The sequence below is a fragment of the Canis lupus genome, chromosome 1 (genome assembly GCF_048164855.1).
Source record: "Canis lupus baileyi chromosome 1, mCanLup2.hap1, whole genome shotgun sequence".
Classification (NCBI taxonomy): domain Eukaryota; kingdom Metazoa; phylum Chordata; class Mammalia; order Carnivora; family Canidae; genus Canis; species Canis lupus.
In genome coordinates this window covers 14,552,374-14,575,524 of record NC_132838.1, presented here as the reverse complement: position 1 = coordinate 14,575,524, position 23,151 = coordinate 14,552,374, and the positions used below count along the sequence as shown (strand labels likewise).

The window sequence follows — 23,151 nt, the reverse complement described above, 5'->3', positions numbered from 1 at the left end:
TTCCTACTGTCAAACTGAACAAAAGAATAGATGCCCCCCTCCCAAGATAAAAAATGTGAAAAAGACTACTTCCCTAGTCAGAATCCAACACAGCTCTGTCACATGCACCCTGAATAATGATCTCCCGCTTAGTAGCTGCATCACTGAGGTTAGACCAAAAAAGTAATTGGTTTGGAATGCAGAGCTTGACTGAATGACTCTATGCCACAGTATATTCTCTTTGACTTGCTAATGAAAAGGCAGACCCTGATATATTACAAAAAAATATTTTTCAGAAAGTTTTCCATATTTCATGTTTTTGAAACTCAATTTACATTTCTCCCCAAATTAATTAGGTGCCCCCCACCCCCAAGTAACAAGACACATTCCATAAAGTATCAGAAGCTGGACACCAACAGTATTGTGGGACTTAGGATTCTCCTGTCTCCCCTTCCAAAGGCCAAGTCTCTGGCAATGGTTTCTGAGCCCTAGAAGCCACGGGGCTGCCCCAGAAAATGAAACCACTTTGAGAATCTATTTTAGTAACTATAAATCCCCTTGATTTGTCTATGGCAGGCCTATCTGCCACTGAATTCCACTTTGTAGCCAGAAAAATTTTAGTGAGATTCCAGTATATTCAGAAACAGGTCATTTGTATTCAATAGCATCACTAACCTACTCAAAAGAAAAAGTGCTTTTTGTGTGTGTGAAATACATCAAACTCTCTGTGAGTGTCTAAGGCAGGTTTCTGTGAAATCACTTGCTGTGGGTATCGTGTTTAGTGGCTGCTTACTGAAGAAATGAAGCCAGCCTTGGAGTTCAGGATAAGCCCTAAAGGTTTCTGATGCATTAAGTAGAGATTCTGAACTCAGTGCCAGACAGTTAGGTTTTAGGACAGGTCATCTGCAAAGGTTGTAAGAGCAGTGGGTTTGGGTTCCTGAGGACAGGCTGTTGTATGTAATTAATTAATCGCTGACAACCAGAAATTGCTAAATATTGAGGTCAAATGGGAAATTTAATAAAAAGATCTCATTTTAATTTCTTTTGCACTATTAAAAAATAACCTGAAAGTATAGTTTGTGACATTTAAATCACCTAAAATTTGAGTGCCTCCTTCCTTCACTTGGCAGCTGTTCATTCAACTACTATGTGTTCCATGCTAGGGGCTGAGGATGCTGTGGCAAATAAGACAGGCATGGTCTCTGCTTTCTTGGAGCTCAAAGAATACACACATAAAGCACTGACTGTTTAACATGAAAATATCCGGTGAACAAAAGTGGGGCGACAGGGGAGGGAAGGCCTGGGTGATCATGGGGAACTTCTGTGAGGAAGTGACATTTTAACATTTAAAAGGCAAGAAGGAGGGGCCCTGGGTCCATCAGGAGGAGTGCAATCCAGGTAGAGGCCACAGGTAGCAGAAGGACCCTAGGGGCGTGGGGGGGGGGGCGTGAACTTGCTGTGTGAGAAGATCAAGCATTCAGCCTGTGTGGCCGGTGAGCCATGGGCAGGTGGGAGCCAATGTGCTCAAGGGTTATGCAGGGAGGGATCAGGCCATGACACATTGTAGGGCAGACAGAGGGGTTTGGGTTGTGACCTAAGCATCATGGGAGGTATTTCGAGTGATAGATAAACTGACACACACACAACTCTTCCACAAAGACCCACAAGTAGAGATGACCAAAGCCTGTGGGGAGGAGAGGTAGTGGAAGTACATGACCACCCTGACACCAGCAGAAAAGCACCGATGTCAGCTGGGTTCTTGGAGTGACATCAGCACGTGACACCACAACCATAGCATGTGCCCTGACATCAGCCCTTGTTAGTCAAGACCAAAGTTAGCAGAAGACCTTCTCCCCCTCCCCCCTGACCATGCCCGGGTTCTACACTTAATCCAGCCTCACTCCTCCACAGAAATACCATCCCAGCCTAGCCTCTATGTTTACATACGCCAAAAAGATGGGGTCCCCAAGCACGGGCAGATTCCACACTTCCCTGTTAACTACTTTTGGGGACAGAAATGCAGAGAACTATCTTTGACGTGCTTACTGTGTCCCATCAAAGAAATGAGGTTCATTAATTCAGCAGCTGTACATGGGCATGTTTCATGATATGGAGAAACTCCAGAATATCAGCACCCCGTGATGAATGTCACACTCAACCATTAAAGGCCTATTTTTAGCAAAGTCAACCACTAAGTTCTGAGCCAAATGAAAGGTCATGTGTTATCTGAGAAGCACATGTTATTGTGGTCATCAAATGGCTAATCTGGGGTGAAGTGTCTATGGAAGATGTTTGTTATGAAAGTGGAGAGTCCTACAGTGAATACTGTGATTCGGAAATATAAATGAATTGATGTACATGGTAAAGGGAACATTGACTTAAGAGCTAAATTTCAAATGAGTCCACGACATGACATTTCTTGATATTGATTATTAACATTGGCAAAAACGTGCCTGAAGGTTTTTCAACTTATTTTTCCATGAGATGGCCATACATCAAATACATAATTCTAAAAGCATATGATCACCCCTAGAATGGTACTGAAGACACCAGAATGGATTTATTTCCTTACTAGCATGACCTTGAACAAGATAGATTACATCCCTAAGCCTTGGTTCCTCATCTGTAAGGAATAGTGATAATCATATTCATCTTTCATAGGCATCCAACACAGCACAAGTAAAAGCCACAGACATCCAATAAATGTTCACCTTTCCCTTAGCTTTCTGCTTTTAGGGCAATCTCAACTTACAGCAAGCTAAGAGTTTTAATTTTTCGGATACATTTATTAGCATTATCCAATGGCATACATGCCACAAAAGGACTGGAATGTTTCTCTGTTCATGCTGTAGCTGCAGAACCCAGAAAAGCACCTGCCCTGGAGTACATGCTCAATAAATAGTCCTTGAATAAATGAAGGGGAGGTTATAGTGACATGAAGTTGAATGTAAAGGTCAATTATCTTCGTGGCTGACTTGTCCATGATTTTGAGGGAAGAGATATACTCTGAAGTGCATTCAGATAATCAACTTCTACATGTAGCCACCTTACAAAGTAAAGGATCAGAATCATCTATTAAAGAGAGTAGTGACTTCAACGATATCCTTTGGTACCTCAGACTCAAATAAAGCATTAGTGGGAAAAGTCTGGTCCCAAGCGCTCATGGATCAGCAGGACGTCAATGATCCCCAGGAAAGTGGGAACTTAAGACTTGCTTTGGACTCAACTTTGGTTAGCGAGGGTCAGCCTGAGGAGGTCCTGGTGGACCTCAAGGCCACCTCTCAGTTATTGCCTCCCCAGGGCTGGGGCTGCCCCAACATCAGAGCGGTTGGGAATTGGCCAGAGTAATGCCAGGACAGAAAAAAACATTACCCGAGCAAATAGGAACCCACGTTGGTAAGAAAGCTGGGGTCAGGAGTTGGCCATGACACCGACAAGCGGTGTGGTTTTGGGAAAGTCATTTAATATTTGCTCAAGCACACTTTGGTTTCACCACGTTTCTATGATCGACACTGACCTAAATTTATCTCTCAAAGTTCAAAAGCCCCGTGCCTGGACTCTGGTTGCCCGGGTTGGTATCCATTCACACGGCCCGGCTGTTGTAAAAAATTATATATATAGAAACTGCCAATGATGATAGCAGGAGAAAACAAGAAAGAAAAATGCACTCCTTTACCCTCTTTTCAAGAAGTGCTGCTCACAATTGCTCACATCTGGCATGCCTCAATGGTAATCATTTGCAAGTTTCAAAAATGTTGAACCTTGAAATAAGGAGCTTTATCTTCAAAAGGGAAAATAAAGACCTGCAGCAGACCACTTGGGACCTTTTTATTACACCTGGATAATGGCAGGTATTATTACTCTATCCAGCAGTGTGTTCTTATGAATAGGCTAACACATGCCCTTCGGCTGTAAAATGTGCTTTAGGATATAACATGTTGATTCAGATACAAAATAAAATAACTGCATGGTTGTTTTTAATGAAAAGTCTAAAAACACGCCTATTTAACAAACTTCTATTTTTATAGAGCCTGCCTACGAAAGCCTGCTTAAAAAAAAATAAAATCTAACTATGGGTGGTCTCACACCTAGAAGTGGCACAAGAATCCTTTGTCAGACCATGTGTCTTAATTTTGGGTATGGAAAATGTGGTCACCATAATTATAAGCCTGGGAAAGCAAAGAGTTTTAAAAATTCTGTGCAGGAGGGGAGTAATAATTCGTTAGCATTCCATAAAACTGTAATTTAACCAGCTTTTAGGTATGTAGTAATCAACATTAAAATTATAGCACTTGACAATTTTCTATTTTACCTTATGGCTATTTGTCGAAGTGTCTCATTTCCTTGACGAGACTTACGTTCCTCGAGAACAAATGCCATGTTTCCCTTATCCCTACAGCCTCACCCAACCTGGTACATGGTTTGTTTTTTGTGTTCAATGAACCACAAAGAATGTTTCAGAACAACCTCAGGAAAATCAGGCGAGAAATAATTCAGGGTAAGAGGAAATCAATGCATAACTTGTTTAAACGCTATTCTCTTAGGCTTCAAGATATCTCAAATACGTAACTTTAAAAGGTTCAGCTATGGAAAAAGTTCATTTCTGCAAGTTTTGAAATGGGATTTAGCCAAGTAAAGAGTCAATACTAATTAAGTTTTGATAAAGGAGGTGGGGGAAGTCTAGCGATATAACTTTGTCACTTGGTTACTAAAACCTTTTCTCTGATTGAAAGGCATCATTAGGGGTCGAACGGCACACATTGCAGGAGATATAACGTGATCACTTCTCCCCCTATATGGTCTTTTTGGACCTCAAGATGGAAAGATCAAAGCCAAGCAAGCCCATGGAAAATTAATGAGAGCTGAGCATTGCATGCAGTTAATATGCTTAGTTAACTCAGGCAGCAAGAACTATGCAGGCCTTTATCACACAGAATAAAATACAAACGGCCTTCCAGAAGGCTGGGCAGACACGAGCCTGGCGTTCCTACCCCTGGATGCAGCCATGGGTTCCTTGCGGCTTGGATTTCCCACAATTCTTGGATTTCTCAATTCCACATTTCAACCTCCTTTTCCTCATCATTATTAATATAAATACCTAATCAGTAATATAAATCCCAATATTTTAGCATCTAAACTCTATCTCCCAGCCTGCATCTCACAACAAAAAACAATTGTTTTAAATCTATCTTTTTTATGTGTTACTATTTCTTAGAATAGAAAATTGGATGATTATAAATGCAGGTGAGGAAAAGTAACTTTTTTCCAAATAGGGAAGAGTGTTATGGCTTGGGGACAAGTGGCTGCCAAGTTCACACGTGCAAGAGATTTTACTGTGTATTCAAGGCCTCGACTACTTCGGGATGCTGCCAGTGGCCAACAGCGAGGCCTTCAGAGGCAGCCGGCTCGAGGCCCACCCCATCCATTCCAGGCTGTGTCACTGTGGACAGATCATTCACTTTTCTGAGTTTTGGTTTCCTTGTCTGAAGACGAGGAACGATTCTCATACCTGCCGGTGGTCGGTCCTCAGGACTCAGTGCAAGGTCAGAGTTTAGCACAGTGTCCATCACACGGTGAGAACTCACTCTCTGGTGGCTATTTCTGTCATCGTGTACTGCTGCAATCTGTGCCCCTCCAAATGTGCAACTGAATGCCAAACGATGCCTGCATTTTCTGTGAAGTTCCTTGGGGGGCGGCTGCCTGGGAGGAACAGTGCCTGGGAGGTGGCCATCACCTCCAGAGCGGGTCTTTGGCTGCCTCACATCTGGTAAATCAGGGCAAACAACAGGCACAAGAATGGAAGGTAGGGGGAGGAAGGAGGGGAAGAGGGGGAGGGGCAGGGAAGTGGAAAGGCAAGCCTTCAGAAGCTAATGTAATCTTCAATCTGGCTTCTTCATCCTTCTCCAAGCATCACCAAATATTTTAAATTCAAATGAAAACCATTATCAGGCAGATACGGAGATGTGACATGTGGAATCTGTGAGACAGCATTCTTTGTAGGGGGTAAAAAAGTAGTTTGAGCAAGAGAAAGACTCAGGTTAACTTGGTCTGTTTTCCTCAGTCTGGACTGGGATTCTCTCCATGGAAAATTTCTATGTTTTTTCATATTGGGTCATGAGGTGGATCTTATTGGAGCTCTTCAGGTTATTTGGTCTTTACTTTGTAGGAAAGTAGTTATATTTGCTTTAACAACAAAGCAAAGTGGTTTCAGCATAAGGAAAAGAGAGGCATGATGCTGAAGGAAGGCTGAGCCTGACAGTGCTGTGTACCTGCATACACACCAACACACACACACACGCATGGAGTACACGCAGACACACACATGCTCAGAGAGACACACAGGCACACAAGTGCACACAGACACACAAAAACATACACACGTACACATAGATATACAGAGACACACATACCCATGCACGGACCTACACACAGACACACTCAGACATGCACACATATACACAGGCATACAGAGACACACAGAGACGCAGACCTGGAGACACAACACAGACACACATAGAAACCCACGTGCACATCCTAGCTGGGCCCTACTGACTTCTCCTGTGGTGTGGATGGTAGACACTTATCTCTCCTTCACTTTTTATCAAGAAAATCCTGACATTTCCCACCACACATGGGTTAAATGTGATAGTAAGAATCAAAAGCAAAACGATAACAAAACACCACGACCAAACCAAACCAAACCAAACCCTAACAACAGAGAAAAGCATCTTTTCAAGCAAGTAGGTCTCCAAAGACATTTTCAAGGACCAATTCAAAACCTTTATTGGCCAAGGAGCATGCATCTCACTGTGTGCAGACATGTTCCTGTTTTGTTTGTTTGGGTTTATTTTTGCCTTCATTCTGCAGGAAGCCTCACAGATATGACGGGGTGATTTAATTCTGTACAAACCTCGCCTCCCTAAATTCTTAGAATGTAGATAGATACCACTACCGGTATTCTTAGAGTTACGCAGCCTCTCACAGCAGCTAGAGCAAAGCAGAGCCCACATTTCACTGGAATCCCTACTTTTAGGTATGTGCAGGTTTTTCTTCACGACACACAGGAAACCAAATATGAAGCACTGTTGCAGATACTGATACATGGGCTTCTACAACATTCTCAGTGGCCGGCAGGACGACTGACTTCTATTCAAAAAGAGATGTGACTTACCCCTTACACCTTGTAGAGGAAAGTGAGAGTCGAGACACTCTTTTGTCAGGTGTCAAAATGCAGTTATGACAACAGATGCTGTCAGATGCATCGGTGAAAGCCTCGCACAAGTTTCTTCCCCCTTTCCTGGGGGGCGAGATGGTTATGAGCCAAAGATGAGAGAGAAGTGACAGTTGGCCATGTGACAGAAGGAAAACTAAGCCCTGCAGGAAGGGGTGGCTTTCACACAAAGCAGCCAGATCTGCTGAGCCCTCAGCCCATCAGGTGGGGTGTTGAGCGCCAGTCTGGCACCCCTGCGTGAAGGGGGCAGTGGGCAGGCAAGCACTCCAGGGGGGTCAGGTGAAAGATAGATGCCCCTCCCCTCAGCAGCTTCTGTCCCCACTGCTGCACTGCCACCCAGCTCACTTAAAGACCACTCAGCCTCAGGCTGAAGTTTCTCTACCAGGCCATCCGCACCTGGAGCATGTAACACTTGTGGTAAGAAAGTCCCATTTTTTTCATCCAACCCTGACATTTAAGACTTCCTGTGCGATGGCCAAAATGTCTTGAAACCCAGATTCCTGAAAGTCTTTCGAAAGACACTAATGATTTGTCCTTATAAAGCCCCCCTTTCCTATCACCCCCTCCTAAAATGTCCCTGGGGTGATCTAAGGTTCATATGTAGGTAAATGAAATGGATGATCCTATGTGACTTTGCTGAGTGAGTGGTTTTTAAAGAAGTTTCTTTAAAAAGGAAACTAACATATTCATTCATTCACTTAGCATGCGTTAGAATACCGGCAGCACGATTCTATGACTACTGATATTAGTAAGATTTAGAAGACCTGGCTCTGCCACTACCCAGGAGGACCACCTGAGGCCACTGACCTGACCATCCTGGGCCTCAGTTTACTTATCTCTAAAATAGTGAGGCCTGGACAAGACGGTTTCTTTTTAAATAATTAATTGATTAATTAATTTAGAAAGAGTGTGTGTGTGTGTGTGTGTGTGCACACGCGTGTGCCAGAGCGGGGGGTGGGGCAGAAGGAGAGAATCCAAAGCAGACTCAGATCTGGGCATGGAGCCTGACACGGGGCTCAATCCCACCACTGGCATATCATGACCTGAGCTGAAATCAAGTCAGACGCTCAACTGACTGAGTCACCCAGGTGTCCCCAAGAGAGGGCTTCCAAGTCTACCCTAAGTCTTAGCATTTTGGGAACACACATGTATGTGGATTCTGCTCTATAACAGTCACCCAGTTGGAGGTCTCAAAGGAGACAGACATGAAAGACCTCATCCTGTTTACAGGGCCACTGCTTGGCTATATTCCCAAACTTCCAGCATAGATTATGTTGACTGGGTATCAAGTGTCTATCTTTCTTGAAAATGCATGCCTCCCTTTGATGTTGAGAGGTTCTTCATCAAATGGGGTCCACTCCTGTTCCCACAGGCTTGGCCTAAGCATCCTTCCATTCACCAGCAATGTGGTTTTGATGACTCCAGCACCATCTCAACAAGTACTACCTTTGGCCTGAGCTGCCATGTTTCAGGAATTCTAGAATGTGAGGTGGTTCCTGATGCATGCAGCCTGCCCTGCTCCCTGAAGCATATCCTTTCTCTTCTCTCCTCCCTCAAGAACAAGAGTCCTGGCCCACAGCCTGCAGCCTGGGGATGAGAGACCTGTTTTAAAATCTGTGCATGTCGAACCTGTCAACATCCAGGCTCAGGCAAACAGGCTGCCCTTGGGCAGAACAGCTTTGCTAATCAATCATGCTTCAGGGAAGTGGGTGGTTTGTACATGGGGCCCACTTTGCCGTGACCAAGCCCCTATGAAAATGTCTGAGTGTGAATGAAAAAAAGAAAACAGTCTACTTTCCATGCCCGCTGCAGGAGGGCCAAGACAAGGTTTTATTTAAAAATAACTCCTCTTTCCTGAAGGCTGAAAGCTAACATATGGGCTTAAAGAGAATTCCTTCTCTTTCAAGATTTACTAGCAACTAAGATCAGGATGGAGCTGTCAATTTGGACAACAGTCTCACCTGCAAAACAAAAGAAAACCTTAGGGATACTCCTAAGTTCAGAAATTAGAAACAAGTTATTGGTAATTTTTTTTAAAAAGAGCTTCCTGAGAAGATATCATTTGTGATTGTGATATATTAGCATGGTAGTTACCAAGCAAATTAATGTCAACTGAAGCTAAGCTAAGATACAAGACACAAGACACAAGTCCCTACTAAATGAGATGCACTTAATGGGAAAAGGTCAAGTTTATTATTACAGGGCTGCGTATATATTCTGGCTATAACCCATTGGTTGGGGCAAGTCATGTAACTTCTCTAAATCTTAAAAATCACACATACCACTCATACAAATTATATATATGTATATATAATGGGGCCAATTATACGCTTAACTCGTAGAATTATTGTGAGAAAGAATTACATGAGACACTATAAGCAAACTATTTTGACACTGTAAACACAATAGTAACGTAAAACACTGTTATAATAATAGACCTATTTATTCAAATGCATGTTACTTTATTCAAAATTACTTGGTTTCTAGTATAGCTTTCATCTTTTTTTTTTTTTTTTGCCATTTTAGGAATGAGTTTCTAATTAATTCAGTTTCTATGCATTTCCTATCCAAACTCTTTTCACATTTTCAAAGCTCCTACACAAGCGACAGAAGAACACACGCTTAAAATAACCAGAGAAACAGCACCACAGAAATAGAATATATAGATAATATAAAAAGCATTTACCCTTTGCCCCAGCAACCCACTTCTGGAAATTTATCCTACTCACGGATAAGTTGAATAACGGACAAGGCAGTCTAATGGAACGTTATTTGTAATGCAAAAAGACTGGAAATAACCAGGTGTCCATCAATATAGTGGTTATGAGACATGTGGAGGAGACAGTAATCCAGTGACATCCAGTGAATCCCTCCTCTCAGTTCCCTCCCTTGTACCGGTCCTTCTCACATTAGCTCTGGCCTTGGCCCTGTAACTTGGCTTGGTAATAGAAATCGGCACATGAGACACAAGCAGAGACTTAATAAGCTCTCTTGCACTGGGGGCATGATTCTTCTCTGCTTTTGGGGATCCAGTTACCATGGGAAGTAAATCTGGGTTCACTGAGCTAGTCCAGCTGGTGGTCACAATCTACCACTGACATATGAGTGAAGACATCTTGGGCATCTAGCTCCAATCAAGTTACCAGATAACCTACCTCATCCATTTGAGTAAATCCATGCAAAACCAGAAGAAAAACCACCCAGTTGGCCCCAAAGAGCTCACTCATAAAGTTTTGAATAAATAAAATCATCGTTGTTTTAAGCCATGAAGCCATGGAGCAGTTGGTTATATGGCAATAGGTAACTGATACACCATGGTATCCTCCAAAATGGTGGAATACTATGAAGGTATTATCCTATGGAAGAAGAAAGAAAAAGGATACACTCTGTGTATGGCTATGCTAAGGTCTCAAAGATATACTGTTACATTCACAGGCCAAGTGAAGAACAAGGCAAATAATATGCTGCCTTTTGTGTAAGAAAGAGGGAAAATGTAAATACAAATATAATTATTTTGCGTGAAGGGACACTAGATATATATATTCAGGGAATTAACATACATAGTTACGTGTTTCACTCCAGACAAGAGTCTAGTGAATTGGGTAGAAGGGGACAGAGGTGGCAGTGACATTTATCAATAAATACCTTTCTAAATGGTTTCAGTAAATAAACCATGTGAATTGGATATCAGAAATAATTTTTAAGTGAAAAATCAGGCTAATATATCATTGAAATGGCAAATCTTGAAAATAGTAGAATTCCAAACTGATTACTATAATGCTACCACAATTCTCCATAATGGCCTCTCCCTTTGAACTAGAATAATCTTTTCTTTGTAAAACATAGAGCTGTTTGCACTCACATTCTAGCTTCCCTCTAGACTGTAAGTGCCTTGAAAGCAGAAACCATGTCTTATTTGTTTTGCTTCTTCTACAAATAGCAAGCACAGTGCACGGCTCAGTAAATGGTTGTTTAGCCAAAGAAATACAGAAAAACATTCTGACAATACTAAAAACGTCCACTGTTAATGCTGATGAGATCCATCAAATCTTCAACAGCCTAACTTCTTCCATCTGTGCACATACTCCACGCACGATCCTTGAGGAAAATGGTGAGCATTCATTATGATCTGGGGCTTTGCTTCTCTTATAAATATACTCTGAACTACTGGGCAGAGTATATACAAAAGGTAATTTGAATGCCACGAAAGGAAAAAAAAGCAAAACAAACTCCCTCATTTAGAAAGAAAACAGACCCATTTGACTAGAGGAAGTCTAGAAAAAGAAAGATCTTTTATTATTTCTCATAAGTAACAAATTTCACTTCTGTGGTTGAGTAAGCAGCAGCCTGCAGCCAACTCCCTGCCAAGCAAACAAAGCCGTCCAGCAAAGGGGTTTGTGGGGATGGAGCCCCAACAGCCCTCCTTCCTATCCTCCAGCCTCTGGAGAAGTCAGTGCTCAGGACAGTTTCTCTGTTACGACTTCAGCGTTTCTAGGAAAGAGGGTGCCACCACCTTTCTCTGTAACCCATTTCAGGGTTTGACAATTCTCACTAGGGATCTTCTCTCACTTTGAACCTGTACCTTTCCGACTGTGCCTTACCCTCTCTCTATTACAGTTTGCTGCCTCCACTTCTGATCCTATGAAAGCTTGACTTCTTTGGGGAAGAAGTCTGGGTCACCTCCACAGCTGTGTCCACATCTCCATTTCCAGGATGTGCTTGGTTGGTCGGCATGCAGAGCTATCCCAACCCTTGTGCATTCTGGACTATGCCATCCGCCAGCGCCATGTGGCCTTGGCTGTGCTTATCTTCCATGAATGCAACACAAGATAAGAGCCATGGGCAATAAGGAGATAGTAAGGTACTAAGTATTAAAGGTCATGCATAAGTAAGAAGGAAAACTAAGGGTGTGTATACAACCGTCTCAAAAGAGGGAGGGCATTTAGATAGTATCCCACTATACGCTCTCACAATCTTGGTTTCTCCTATATCAAATAATTCCATTTCCTTAATTTCCCTCTTGGATTTCAGTTCCCAGTTTTTTGATCTGTTTCACTGTTCTCTGCCATGCTGCTCTTGCCTCAGTGCTCCCACAGTAGAGACCTTCATTGCAGGGATTACCGTTTGGAGGTTCTCCAAGGTAAAGACAGTAGGAAAGTTGAGGTTGACCATCTAAAATCCAGGGATGTTTTTGCCACAACAGATCAATAAGCACTGGTTGTGTGCCTACTGTGTGCAAGGAGCTGGGTTAGATGCTGTCAGGGATCTAAAAAAGTTAAGCCATCACCTCTGCCACTTAAGGAGGGGGACATCCATAAGACAGGGTTTAAAGAAGAGAATGTTGGCTCGGATGGGCAATGTTCACTGGGAGGGCTGGGGCTGCTGTGTGGCCACCAGGACCAGGCGGAATGGATGTAGTAAGAAAAGTGAAGAAAAAGAATCAATGAGCTGGTCAGAGTAAGCCTGAACACTGATTTCTGGACACAGACAAAAGAGAGGAGTGTGACCTATGATGGTTTCCAGATTTGGGGGTTTTGAGAAACAAAGGAAACCTGTGCTGATCCCAACAAAAGAGGGGAACACTTGTGAGGAGCTGGTTGGCCCAAGAACACACTAATTCTGGGGGAAAGCAAGAGAAGATTTAGTACTACAGATGAGAAAATAAAACTGGGTAATATAGTTTTATGATTGAAACCATGAGAAAAAAAAAAGAAGCCTATCTAAAGGGGCAAGTGCACAGGGGAGAGGAGGAGGGAAAGGTCTTGGGGGGCACTCCGAGTACTCAGTTCTAGACGGAGGAAGGAGGGGAGTGGAGAGCCAATGGAGTGAGCCCCTAAAGAGCAGGGGCATGTCCCATTCATCTTTGTATAGATCCATGCAATAAGCATGGCTCTGGCCCCTAGCAGGTGCTACATAAATGCTTTGCAAATGTTGGTAGAGGGATATGGAAGTGCAATTGTCAGAGAAGTGGGAAGAAAACCAGCAACAGAGCCATGTTGCATAAGTTAAAGGAGAAGAATAATTCAAAGTTGTTTGGGGGCTAATGCTGCATGGAGAATTCTAAGATTTCCTGAAGACCAATGGTAACACCAGGGGATCTAGCACCCAGGGTTCTAGATTGCCTGGGTCTACCAGAGTGCTGGGGTGGGTGAGCCAGGCATAAGGAAGCTTTGCCTCCATAGTAGAGTCTGCAAAGACCGCCCCCCACCCCAGGGTGATGTTGTCCCATTTAGTATGAAAAACAATCCCAAGATTTATGACATTTTCGATTTAACTTTTGCACTGTTTTAATTTTGACTCTGAGATCTGGAAACTTCGAATAAAACTTGGGAGTATTCAAGCTTGTACGGACTCCTCTGACACTGTCTGGTTATTCTAACCCTGACTTTGTAAAAAGGAGAAACTGGCACGGAAACTACCTTTTCAAAAAAAAGACTACTCAAAGATACTGGAAGTTGTTTTCACATCTCAGGGAAAGGTACTTGATTAGAGGGACTCTTAACAAGAAGAACTGAAGATCTAAGTAAATATTTCCCATCTGCGCCTGGTCTCACCACCTGGCCATTATTCCTTCTGCTCTGCTGATAGGTTTCAGCCAACCAATTCTGTTTTATTTGTGCAAGTGGAGAGGCCACCTGTCGTGGAATATACTCACACATTAAACAAAATGAACATTTCTTATTTCTGTGCCTCCCATATGATTTTTTAAACACAAAGAACTCACTTTCACCTTAAGCAGATTTAGGAAAATGCTGACTATGAAGAACAGGTATAAACAAGGCAATCTTTTGTTTACGAAGATTGGTAACGACCCACACCTAGAAGGATCCCTCTATTCCCTTAAGGCTGGTGAATTAATCCGTCCACGCTTTCTTGCTCATTTCACTGGCTGTTACAGGCTAAAACGCAGAAAAGGATTTTACAAGGGGACATGGTATATTTGTGCTAAAAAGAGGCACCCCACAAATCCAGAGAAGGGAGCCAAAAAGAAATACCAGACACAGGGAACAGCGTGAGTAAAGGCGAGAGCGAGAGGAAGGAAAGTGCGTCGTTTGGGGGACTATGTATGGGGATGGGGAGGGTGCAGGGCAGAGCACTGGGTTTGGGACTTGTGACCAAGGATGCTGCAGAGAGGGGAAGAATTATTTGTGGAGAGTTTAATGATCAGATTAAAGAAGACATGCTCTTTCCCAAAACCAGGCACCCGTGGAAGCTTAGAGCCAGGGAACATGAAGGTTGCGGAGGTGCTTTGACAACACGGAGGACAGGCAGACAGCTGACCCACATGAAGCTCCTGTGGCATGCACAGCCAGCCCCTCCGCCTGCACAAAGTGCTGTGAGGACCAATCCAACGGAGCGAAAGCTGCAGGGATCACCAGACCTCGGACTAATTGCTTTGAGTCTCCTAGAATTAGTGTCAACTCACAGCGAGTGTCCAGAAATCCTCAAAAGCAGGATTAGGTCTCCCCCCAGTCAAGGGTTCTGGGTCTGCAAACTGGCTCAAGTCTGCAGGTTGACTGATGGGCTACGATTCTCTGTTTTTATGATTCAATTTTTACTTACATTGTCTTGACCTAGACCGCTTCTGCTTATACAGATCAAGTAAGGATGTAGTAGACTGCCCATCATCTCACTTCTAGAACACCATGAGGACAGTTTGACACAGAGGAAATGAGAGACCCGTGAGAGTACAGACATAGAAGAAAGTAAGAAGATGGAACCAAACACGACTGAGACATGGGGATGAGGACAAGATGCTCCCACTACCGGAGACTAGTTTGGGGGAGGAAGGGGCACAGTGGGGTTCAGAATGGCGGTGGGTTGTCCCTGTTGCTATGACCAGCACAGAGCTGGAAATCTGGAATGGAAACGGGAGACCTGTCAGGTCTGGAGGCGGGGGTTTTGGGACACCTTGCATCCAAGCTGAAAGGTTTAGAGGGAGTCAGTGAGAGCTCAAAGTGAGAGAAGCGCAGCCTGCATGGGGGCGATGTCTGCATTGAGCAGGTGGGAGAAAAGGAACACCTGGCGTGCTGCACCAAGATGCTCTCTGGTCAGTGGGATCCCAGCAAGCATCAGGCTTGCATAATAGAAACAAGAAGGTTGGGGGCTTAAAGGGAGACATTTCCCCAGGTTCCGACTGCTACCAAAAAGGAAAACATCATGGCTCTGGATGTGGTCAGAAATTGGTACATAACCCACTTCTGAGATGGCTGTTTTATTAGAGCAACAGAAACACAAGAGCCGCTGGAGGGGTGGGAGGGGGACAGGGCGTGAGGGACAGGACTCAGAGACCATGTAGCTGGCAGGAGAGATGGCAGCAGTCCAGAGGAGCCGCAGGATGACAGGCAATCCTTCCAGGACTGGGAGCCCGCAGCACACTTGGAGGTGGTGAAGGAGAGACGGTGAAGATTCTGGAAGTGGAGGGACGGCCGGGGACCCTTTATTAGTCACTCAAAGGGAGGACAGAGGTGGAGGGGACAGAAAGGGAATGCCTAGGTGGTGATCCTCCTTCATGGGGGAGGTTGAGGGTGCTGGGGCAGGGCTGGGGGTGGGGGTAGGGGGTTATCAGGGACTTCAGGCCCAAGACAGAATGATCCATTATTCTTTACAAAATAGCAAATGTAAGGTTAGCATTGAGTCTTTATTACCTTCCCAATGGCTTCAGATGGCGTTCCCACGTTACCCTGCTCCCACGTTATTTGGGCCAAACTCCTTTAATTCACAACATTCCCATCAGCAATGAGTTTCTAACCACAATTCTGTGAGCAAATATATAAATTTAAATGTATCTTGCTCTTTTGTGAAGGAAATACAAAGACACCAAACTCATAGCTAATGAAAGACACTGGATTAGGAGAATATTTTCTCTGGTTTCAGTTCATTTGTGTCTTAGAATGAGCTTATTTTGCCCACAAGCCTCCTGCCTTCTGCCAGTTCATTCCTGGCCTGCCATTCACACGCTGCTGTAGGTTTCGTATTTTCATGCCAATTCCCTCCCTGCAGGACTCTGCTAAATAAATCCAGTGGCTTCTTGCTCAGCCTGACCATGAAGATGTGGCCCCTCCTGTTGATCGCTGTAACCTGCACACTGGATCCTCAGTTGGGATCTAATCGTTTTTTGACTCGGTTCCAAATCTCCTGCCCTTCTCGTTACTCCTATACACCTCACCCCGAACCTCCCACCTCACAGTTTGCTCTGCTCATGGCCCCTTGTTTCTCCCTGTCTTCCGAAAGCCTTCTGAAAACTGTCTCTTGAGGGTGGCTGCTGTTGTGTTCTCTCTCTCTCTTTTTTTAAAGATTTTATTTATTTATGAGAGACACACACAGAGAGAGGCAGAGACACAGGCAGAGGGAGAAGCAGGCTCCATGCAGGGAGCCGGACGTGGGACTCGATCCCGGGTCTCCAGGATCAGGCCCTGGGCTGAAGGCGGCGCTAAACCGCTGAGCCACCGGGGCTGCCCTGTTGTGCTCTCTTGACTTGGACCTCTATCTTCTGGTTTTTTTGAGCCCGTAAGTGGTCACTGTTAATCGTTAGCTAATTCCCTTAGGCAAGGCTCTGCAGTCTTGGAAGCCCCTGCCTCTCTACATTTTGTCTTAGGATGTGGGCAGCGAAACAGGTACTCAACAATAATAGGTTGCTGATGTGTAGTTCTTTTTCTTCTGAATATAACATCATGGTGCTTGGCATTATTCTAACTTGGCTGTGATCTCTGTCTGTCCACAGCTAATGACATACTGGCCAACACAGCAGAGCCACACTGAGCAAAGGCCCTTCTCCAGAGACACCAGAGTGAAGGTCTTAAACACAGAAGGTCAGGGACATATCATCTGTGGTTGTCCTGATCCTTGCACAGGCTGTATCAGGATGCAATCGGGTTTTATCAGAAATGTCCCTGGTTTGCTCCACGTAGGGGGGCAGGCTTTAACAAATATGACAATAGAATATGGCATTTCCAGTTGTCCTCTATTGTTAGGGGCAACTTCTAAATGACCCTAAAAATACTGCATTTAGTAATTTTGAAAATTATGAGTTTCTCCAAAAGAAAGAAGGAAAAGCAGGAAGTTATGGTGCCTTTAACAGCCACATGAAGAAGGGTGTCGCATTTGAGAGTTCAGAAAACCAAGGCTAGAGGGACTCTTACAATAATAAGTTGCCGTAAGGCAAAAGTGGGAAACAGGTATCTTAGGTGTGAATTCCAAGCCATGTCAAATATAGATCGTTACCTTTACATAAAGGATGAAGGTATGGAAAGGAAATGTGGGAAGGGGGTGTGTAAAGAGAAGGAACATCTAGAAATTTCAAAATCGTTAAGGCAGATGTCTCCTAATTTATATGTTGCTCTTGGTTAGGACGAAGGGACCTGAATTCTTATAAGCTGTGACAGGGAAAAGCAGGTAAACAGATTCATGCTGAGTGTACACGTCACTGTCCCTCCACAAACCATAAAGGTTGGTTTCAGGTTCTCTAACAAAAATGCATGAAAAAACAGTAAAACAGGAAAATCTCTCACTCTTGCAGCCAGTCGTAGCGACTTGAGTGTTTTTCTTGGCAAATATTCAAATGTCACATGCCAGCATCACATGCTTAATACTATTTTAGTCAATATGATTTGTGTTAAAGTCACCTGAAATGGGCGATCGTTTGATCTTACTATCACCGACACGTCCTCACACAACATCCCTCACTGCTGATGAACTCACAAGAAAGACCTGAGTTTAGGAAACTCATTTTCTTAGAAAAGGAAAAAAAAAAAGCAGTTCTCAGTAAAAGATAAACCACAGAGCTACCATGTTCAGACAAGTTGTACATATTAAACCACACACACACACACACACACACACACACACACACACACAATATCAAATAGTGTTTAGGCTTCATCTAACCTACAAATGTGAGCAGATTCAGCATTAAGGAGTTAAGACCAGAATCCCACTCATGCCTTTCCCTGACAGTGAGAACACACTGAAGAACAGTGAAACTATGTTCTAGATTACCTCATTTGTTCTCCACACAGTTCTAACAATCTATAATAATCCAAAGGTTCTCTACTCAGTAGGGCACCAGAGCCAACATTCCTCCACAGAACAGGCTGGGCAGAGCTTGCTCTGAGATAAAATCTATTTCTACCTCAAAGTACAGGGAGGCCTCAGGCTCACAGGACTCAAAGTTCCCAAATGAAGTCAGATTAAAAAAAAAAAAAATTAAAGGGGGCTGGGAAGAGCATTTGACTTTCTCAGGTGGAGAGTCTAGCAACAGAAAAATTAGTGATGAAAATAGCTAAGAGAGGCCAATGACCTTGATGTTGCACCCGAAATGATGTGGGAGGGCAGACTTGCTGGTCCAAAAATGAAATCTCAATGGCTGGCAACAGCTGCAAAAGCCAAGCCTCTTTGTGGGAAAGTGGAGAAATGTGGGAGAAATGGAAAGAAGAGGGGGAGAAGGAGCAAAGAAAAAGGATGAGAAAAATGGTGGCAGATTGTGCAACCAGAATGTGGGCAGAAAGCAGTCTCTACACACATGGACTGTCTTAGAGGCAGACAGGCAGTGAGAAGAGAGAGATGCTGACTGACTGACTGTGCTGCCTCTGGCTGTCTGTGCTGCCATCTTGGAAGAAAGGAGGGAAGACAAACATCGCTCTCAGCTCAGAAGACAGTCTGTGAGATCCAGCCCTTCCACCTGCTTCTAATGCCACACTGACAGTTATTTTAAAGCATTTAAAACATAAACCATGTTCATGGAAACTTTCATCAGATCTCTCCTTGACATACATTCATCTGCATATTTTCAAGGTTGACTCAAAACTGTAAAGAAGCAAATTAAAGCCAAGAGGGAAATTTCTAGCTGCTGCACTAGGTTAAAAAAACAATCATCCTAAAAATAAAATAACACTTTAGGCCATAGGGTTCATTTTTACAATATTAGTTCCTCAGAACCCAACTCTCGTAAACCATAATCTCCTCTGAATGAATTCTCTCATATATATATATATATACATATATATCACTGTGATGGTTTTATTATGGCCCCATATTTGTACTAAAGTTTGAGATTTCAAAGGGATGCCGCCCCGCATCCTTTCCTGCAACTTAGAGGCACTTGGTGGTGACGATGTCATAACCACATGGAAGGATGTAGAAAGAAGTACTTTCATACACTCCTGGTAGAAATAGATATTGCCATGCCATTTAGAAAGTGATCTGAAAATATCTACCCAAATTTAAAAATACTGCCATTGACCAAGCCATCTCATGCCCACATGAACAAAGGGATGTTCAGTACTGTATTGTTTGTACTAGAATCATTTACTAAGTCATGCTACACACATTCAAGGAGTAATATGCAGTCACGAAAAAGACAGAATGTGGGGCACCTGGGTGGCTCAGTCAGTTGAGCAAAATCTGACTCTTGATTTCAACTCAGGTCATGATCTCAGGGTTGTGAGAGATCGAGCCCTGCATTGGGCTCCCCACTGAGAGTGGCATCTACTTAAGATTTTCTCTCCCTCCTCCTCTACTCCTCTCTCTCTCTAATGAATAAAAAAAAAAAAGAAAAAGAAAAAGAATGGAGAATTTCAACACTGTATCCTTGTTAAGTGAGAAAAAAAGCAAGATGCAGAGAGGACATATGATACGATCTGATTTTTATAAAGCAATGACAAGAATCACAACATGTATGTGTGAATATCTATCTAACGTCTGATATAATGACATGAGTGTGAAGTAAAGCGTGGAAGGGTATGTGCAAGTTTGATAACACTGGCAACACAGGGGAGAGGGATTAGGGGTGGAGGGAAGAAAGGAAGTGGGAGGGAAGTAATAAGTGAAAATGAAAGATGTCAACCATAAAAACCACATGGATGCTATGATCTCATTTATAGGAAATCATGTGTGTGTGTACTCAGGCACACAGAGGTGAACTGATGATGATGGGATGGTCTGCAAAATATCAGCGTGTTTTACTGCAGGGGGTTCAGATGTTTTGAAAGATAAGTCTTACTTTATTCCTTATATGTATTTTCAAAAATATTTACAGAACCAGAAAAAATACCATTGAAGGGGACATATGAAAAAGTCCCATGCAAGACAGTATGGGTCATCAGAGCAAAAGCAGGCAGAGAAGGAAGGTTGTAACATCAAGCTGGGACCACACTAGGAAGCTTCTCAGTGCCAGGCAAAGACGGGAGAACAGCTTGTAGGATGTGTACCAACAAATTAACAATAGGCTGGGGTTTTTTTTGGTAGTGGTGGATTATGAGTGATTTTCGCCCCTTTTTGTTTTTCTCTATTTTCCCACTTTTCTGCAAGAAACCTTGTATTTTGCTTTTATAAGCAGAACAATACATTATTTAAAAGAATTATGCCATGAAGGTTTTTAAAGTGAGATGGGGTAGTCATCCAAGTGAGGTTTTAGGATATTAGCAGCAGCCCCAAGAGGCAGAGATTAAAACCCATTTATGAAGCAGGCGTGCCAGTTGTGGGTTCTTAATGGCCCCAAATAAAGAGGAAATGGTGGAAATAGTGGGCCTCGGATGTTTTCTAAATTAAGGGATGAATAAGTGAAACACTGCTGATGAAGAACAGCTAAGTTTCCGTGGCACTTTGTAAAGTTTTATATGAATGCCTACAGCAACACAGGCAAATGTCAAAGTCAGGTGATTTGATAAAAAAAAAAAAATTTACAGAGAACTGTCATTGTTTCTAAGACTGGCCCATTCTTAATACCAAATCTCTGAATGCAGTTCCTTCTGGGAACCCATATCAAGAGAAGGCATGATACCCAGGGGAAACAATAAAATAAGTCTATGGTGATGAAGATGAAGAGAAATGATGTGAGAAAATGTAAAAAGCTTTTCTCCACATAAAAATGAAACACACTAGTGATAAGCATTGCCTCAAACAGACACTGGGATTTTGTAGATCAACTAAAATTTTCCCAGGTGACTTTTGGGGTGCATTCATTTCGTACAGTAGCCAACATAACAAGTTCGGAACCAGTATTAGCAGGAGTTAACTTGAAAGTTTTTATTCTACTGTGTTTTGCCTTTTCCTAAAAGTTGGCACATTCTGGGAACTCCCCTTCAGTAGAAGCATTCAGGAGGAGGATGGGTGGCGCCCTGCTGAAGAAGGCTTCCAAAGAACTTCCTGCTTCAAGACTGTCTGATTCAAGATGCGACATTACGCCAACTGCCAAATTTTACACCTTCTCTCTCTCAGATGCTCTAATTGAGGCAATTTACTAAATAAACTGTTTCTGTTTTCTGGCATTCCTGAAGCAGATGTGATAGAACTGAAAGCAAACATCTTAAGCAACACACTCCACGCATTACCATCTAAAAACAATGTAATCATGAAACTAAAATGTTTATGCAATAATCAAAGACGGAGACAAAGAAACCAAAAGTCATTTTTGTAAGACAAAGTCCTGGCCAGCACTTCCAACAAGAGGATTTATTGAGTTATCCTGAAATGGCTCACCAGGAAAAGTCAATGTGACTTGATTTCTTGGTTTCCTGCTATTAGTCCAAGCAGTGAGAAAGAATTTAGGAGGAACAGGGCTGGTTATCACAGAGAACAGGGTTCTCCCAACAGAATTTCAAGATAGGCTCATGAGAAACTAAGCAACATCGACCTCCAGATAACACCCCCACAGCTCACCCAATGACACTTCTCCATGTGTGGACACTCCCTCCAATGTCAACCAGCAGCATCCTTCTTTCTCCCCATATGGCTGATGTGTTTGCGTTTGCCTTCTTGCCTCCCTCTGTCTCCTTAGGTCCTCTTTATCATTCCAATTCTCTCTCTTCCTCCAGATTTGGCTCGAAGCTCACCTCTCCTCTGTCTGATCCCAGCAAATTCTGGTCTTTTATTTTTTTCTGAGCTCTCTTCTGGTCTGTACACCCAATCAACATGAAACAATTAGCAAGTGCATTGACAGGAACAGCCCCAATGAATGATTACTGCTGGATCTCCTAACACCCTAAATGTCTTTCTTTTTATGGTACAATGTGGAGATAGGAGAAGTTCCCTCCTTCCTTCCCTTCTTCTTTTAATTTAGTGTTTATTAAACACCTACTTTAAGCAAAGCACTGTTGAAGGTGTTTTCATGCATGATCTCACTTACTTTCCTCACAAACCTCTGTAGAAATGTCTACCAGTCCAACTCTGCTCCTCTCTGGCTTTATTTTCATGACATCATAACCTACTCAGTCCCCTGGTGTTGTGTTTGGTTCTTCCTTCCTCCTCAGCCTGGCATCCAACCAACTGCCAGTTCTGTATCTTGTATCTGGCTCCTTCTTTTTATCCTCCTGTCTTTACAGCTCTTCTAGACACAAGAGCCTCTTCAAACTGGTCTCCCTGCAACCAGGTTATCATTCTACACAAGGGTTGGTTGGCATCCCTGCACACATACAAAACCCCATGATTCTTGTTGTCTACATAATATAACCTGAGTTCCCAAGTTTGACATTAAGGGACTGCTGCCTTTCACACCTTTCATATCCCACCACCTATTAAAGTTTATCTTCTAAACACATAGAGTTTTTTTCAGATTCCCCAAACACACCAAGCAACTGTACTCTTACCGGTTTTTGTTCATGCTGTTCCCACTGTATGAAATGACCTTCTCCCATCTCTGTCCTAGAATAAAATCCTCCTTCTCAAACCTAGCTCAAATGCCACTTAACTCCCCCATGTCAAATTTAATTGTTCTTTCTCCTGAACTTTCTTAGATTTAGTTGTTTATGCTCTGAAGCTGCCTCTAGATCATAAAATACTGGAGGGTAGAGATACTATCTGTTTTTCTTTGCATTCCAACACCATGCCCCAACTACACCAGCACTCCCTAAGCATAAGCAGAAATGAAGTTACTAGCACTGGTAAGTGTGTTTACTAGCTACCACTGTCTTCCAACTGTTTCTCAGAATTTCAGGCTAACAAAC

General features: G+C 43.1%; 1 protein-coding gene and 1 long non-coding RNA gene across 3 annotated transcripts in view; both read right to left on the bottom strand.

The window, feature by feature from the left end:
- Positions 1-23,151, bottom strand: part of BCL2 (BCL2 apoptosis regulator) — a 169,873-nt gene that overhangs the window by 59,541 nt on the left and 87,181 nt on the right. The gene's annotated exons all lie outside the window — the stretch shown is intronic.
- LOC140630713 (uncharacterized) lies at positions 15,158-18,173 on the bottom strand. Its single transcript, XR_012028431.1, has 4 exons — positions 18,098-18,173; positions 17,836-17,942; positions 15,859-15,969; positions 15,158-15,621 (listed from the first exon to the last, which is right to left on the bottom strand). It is a non-coding gene; the product is annotated as an uncharacterized lncRNA (long non-coding RNA).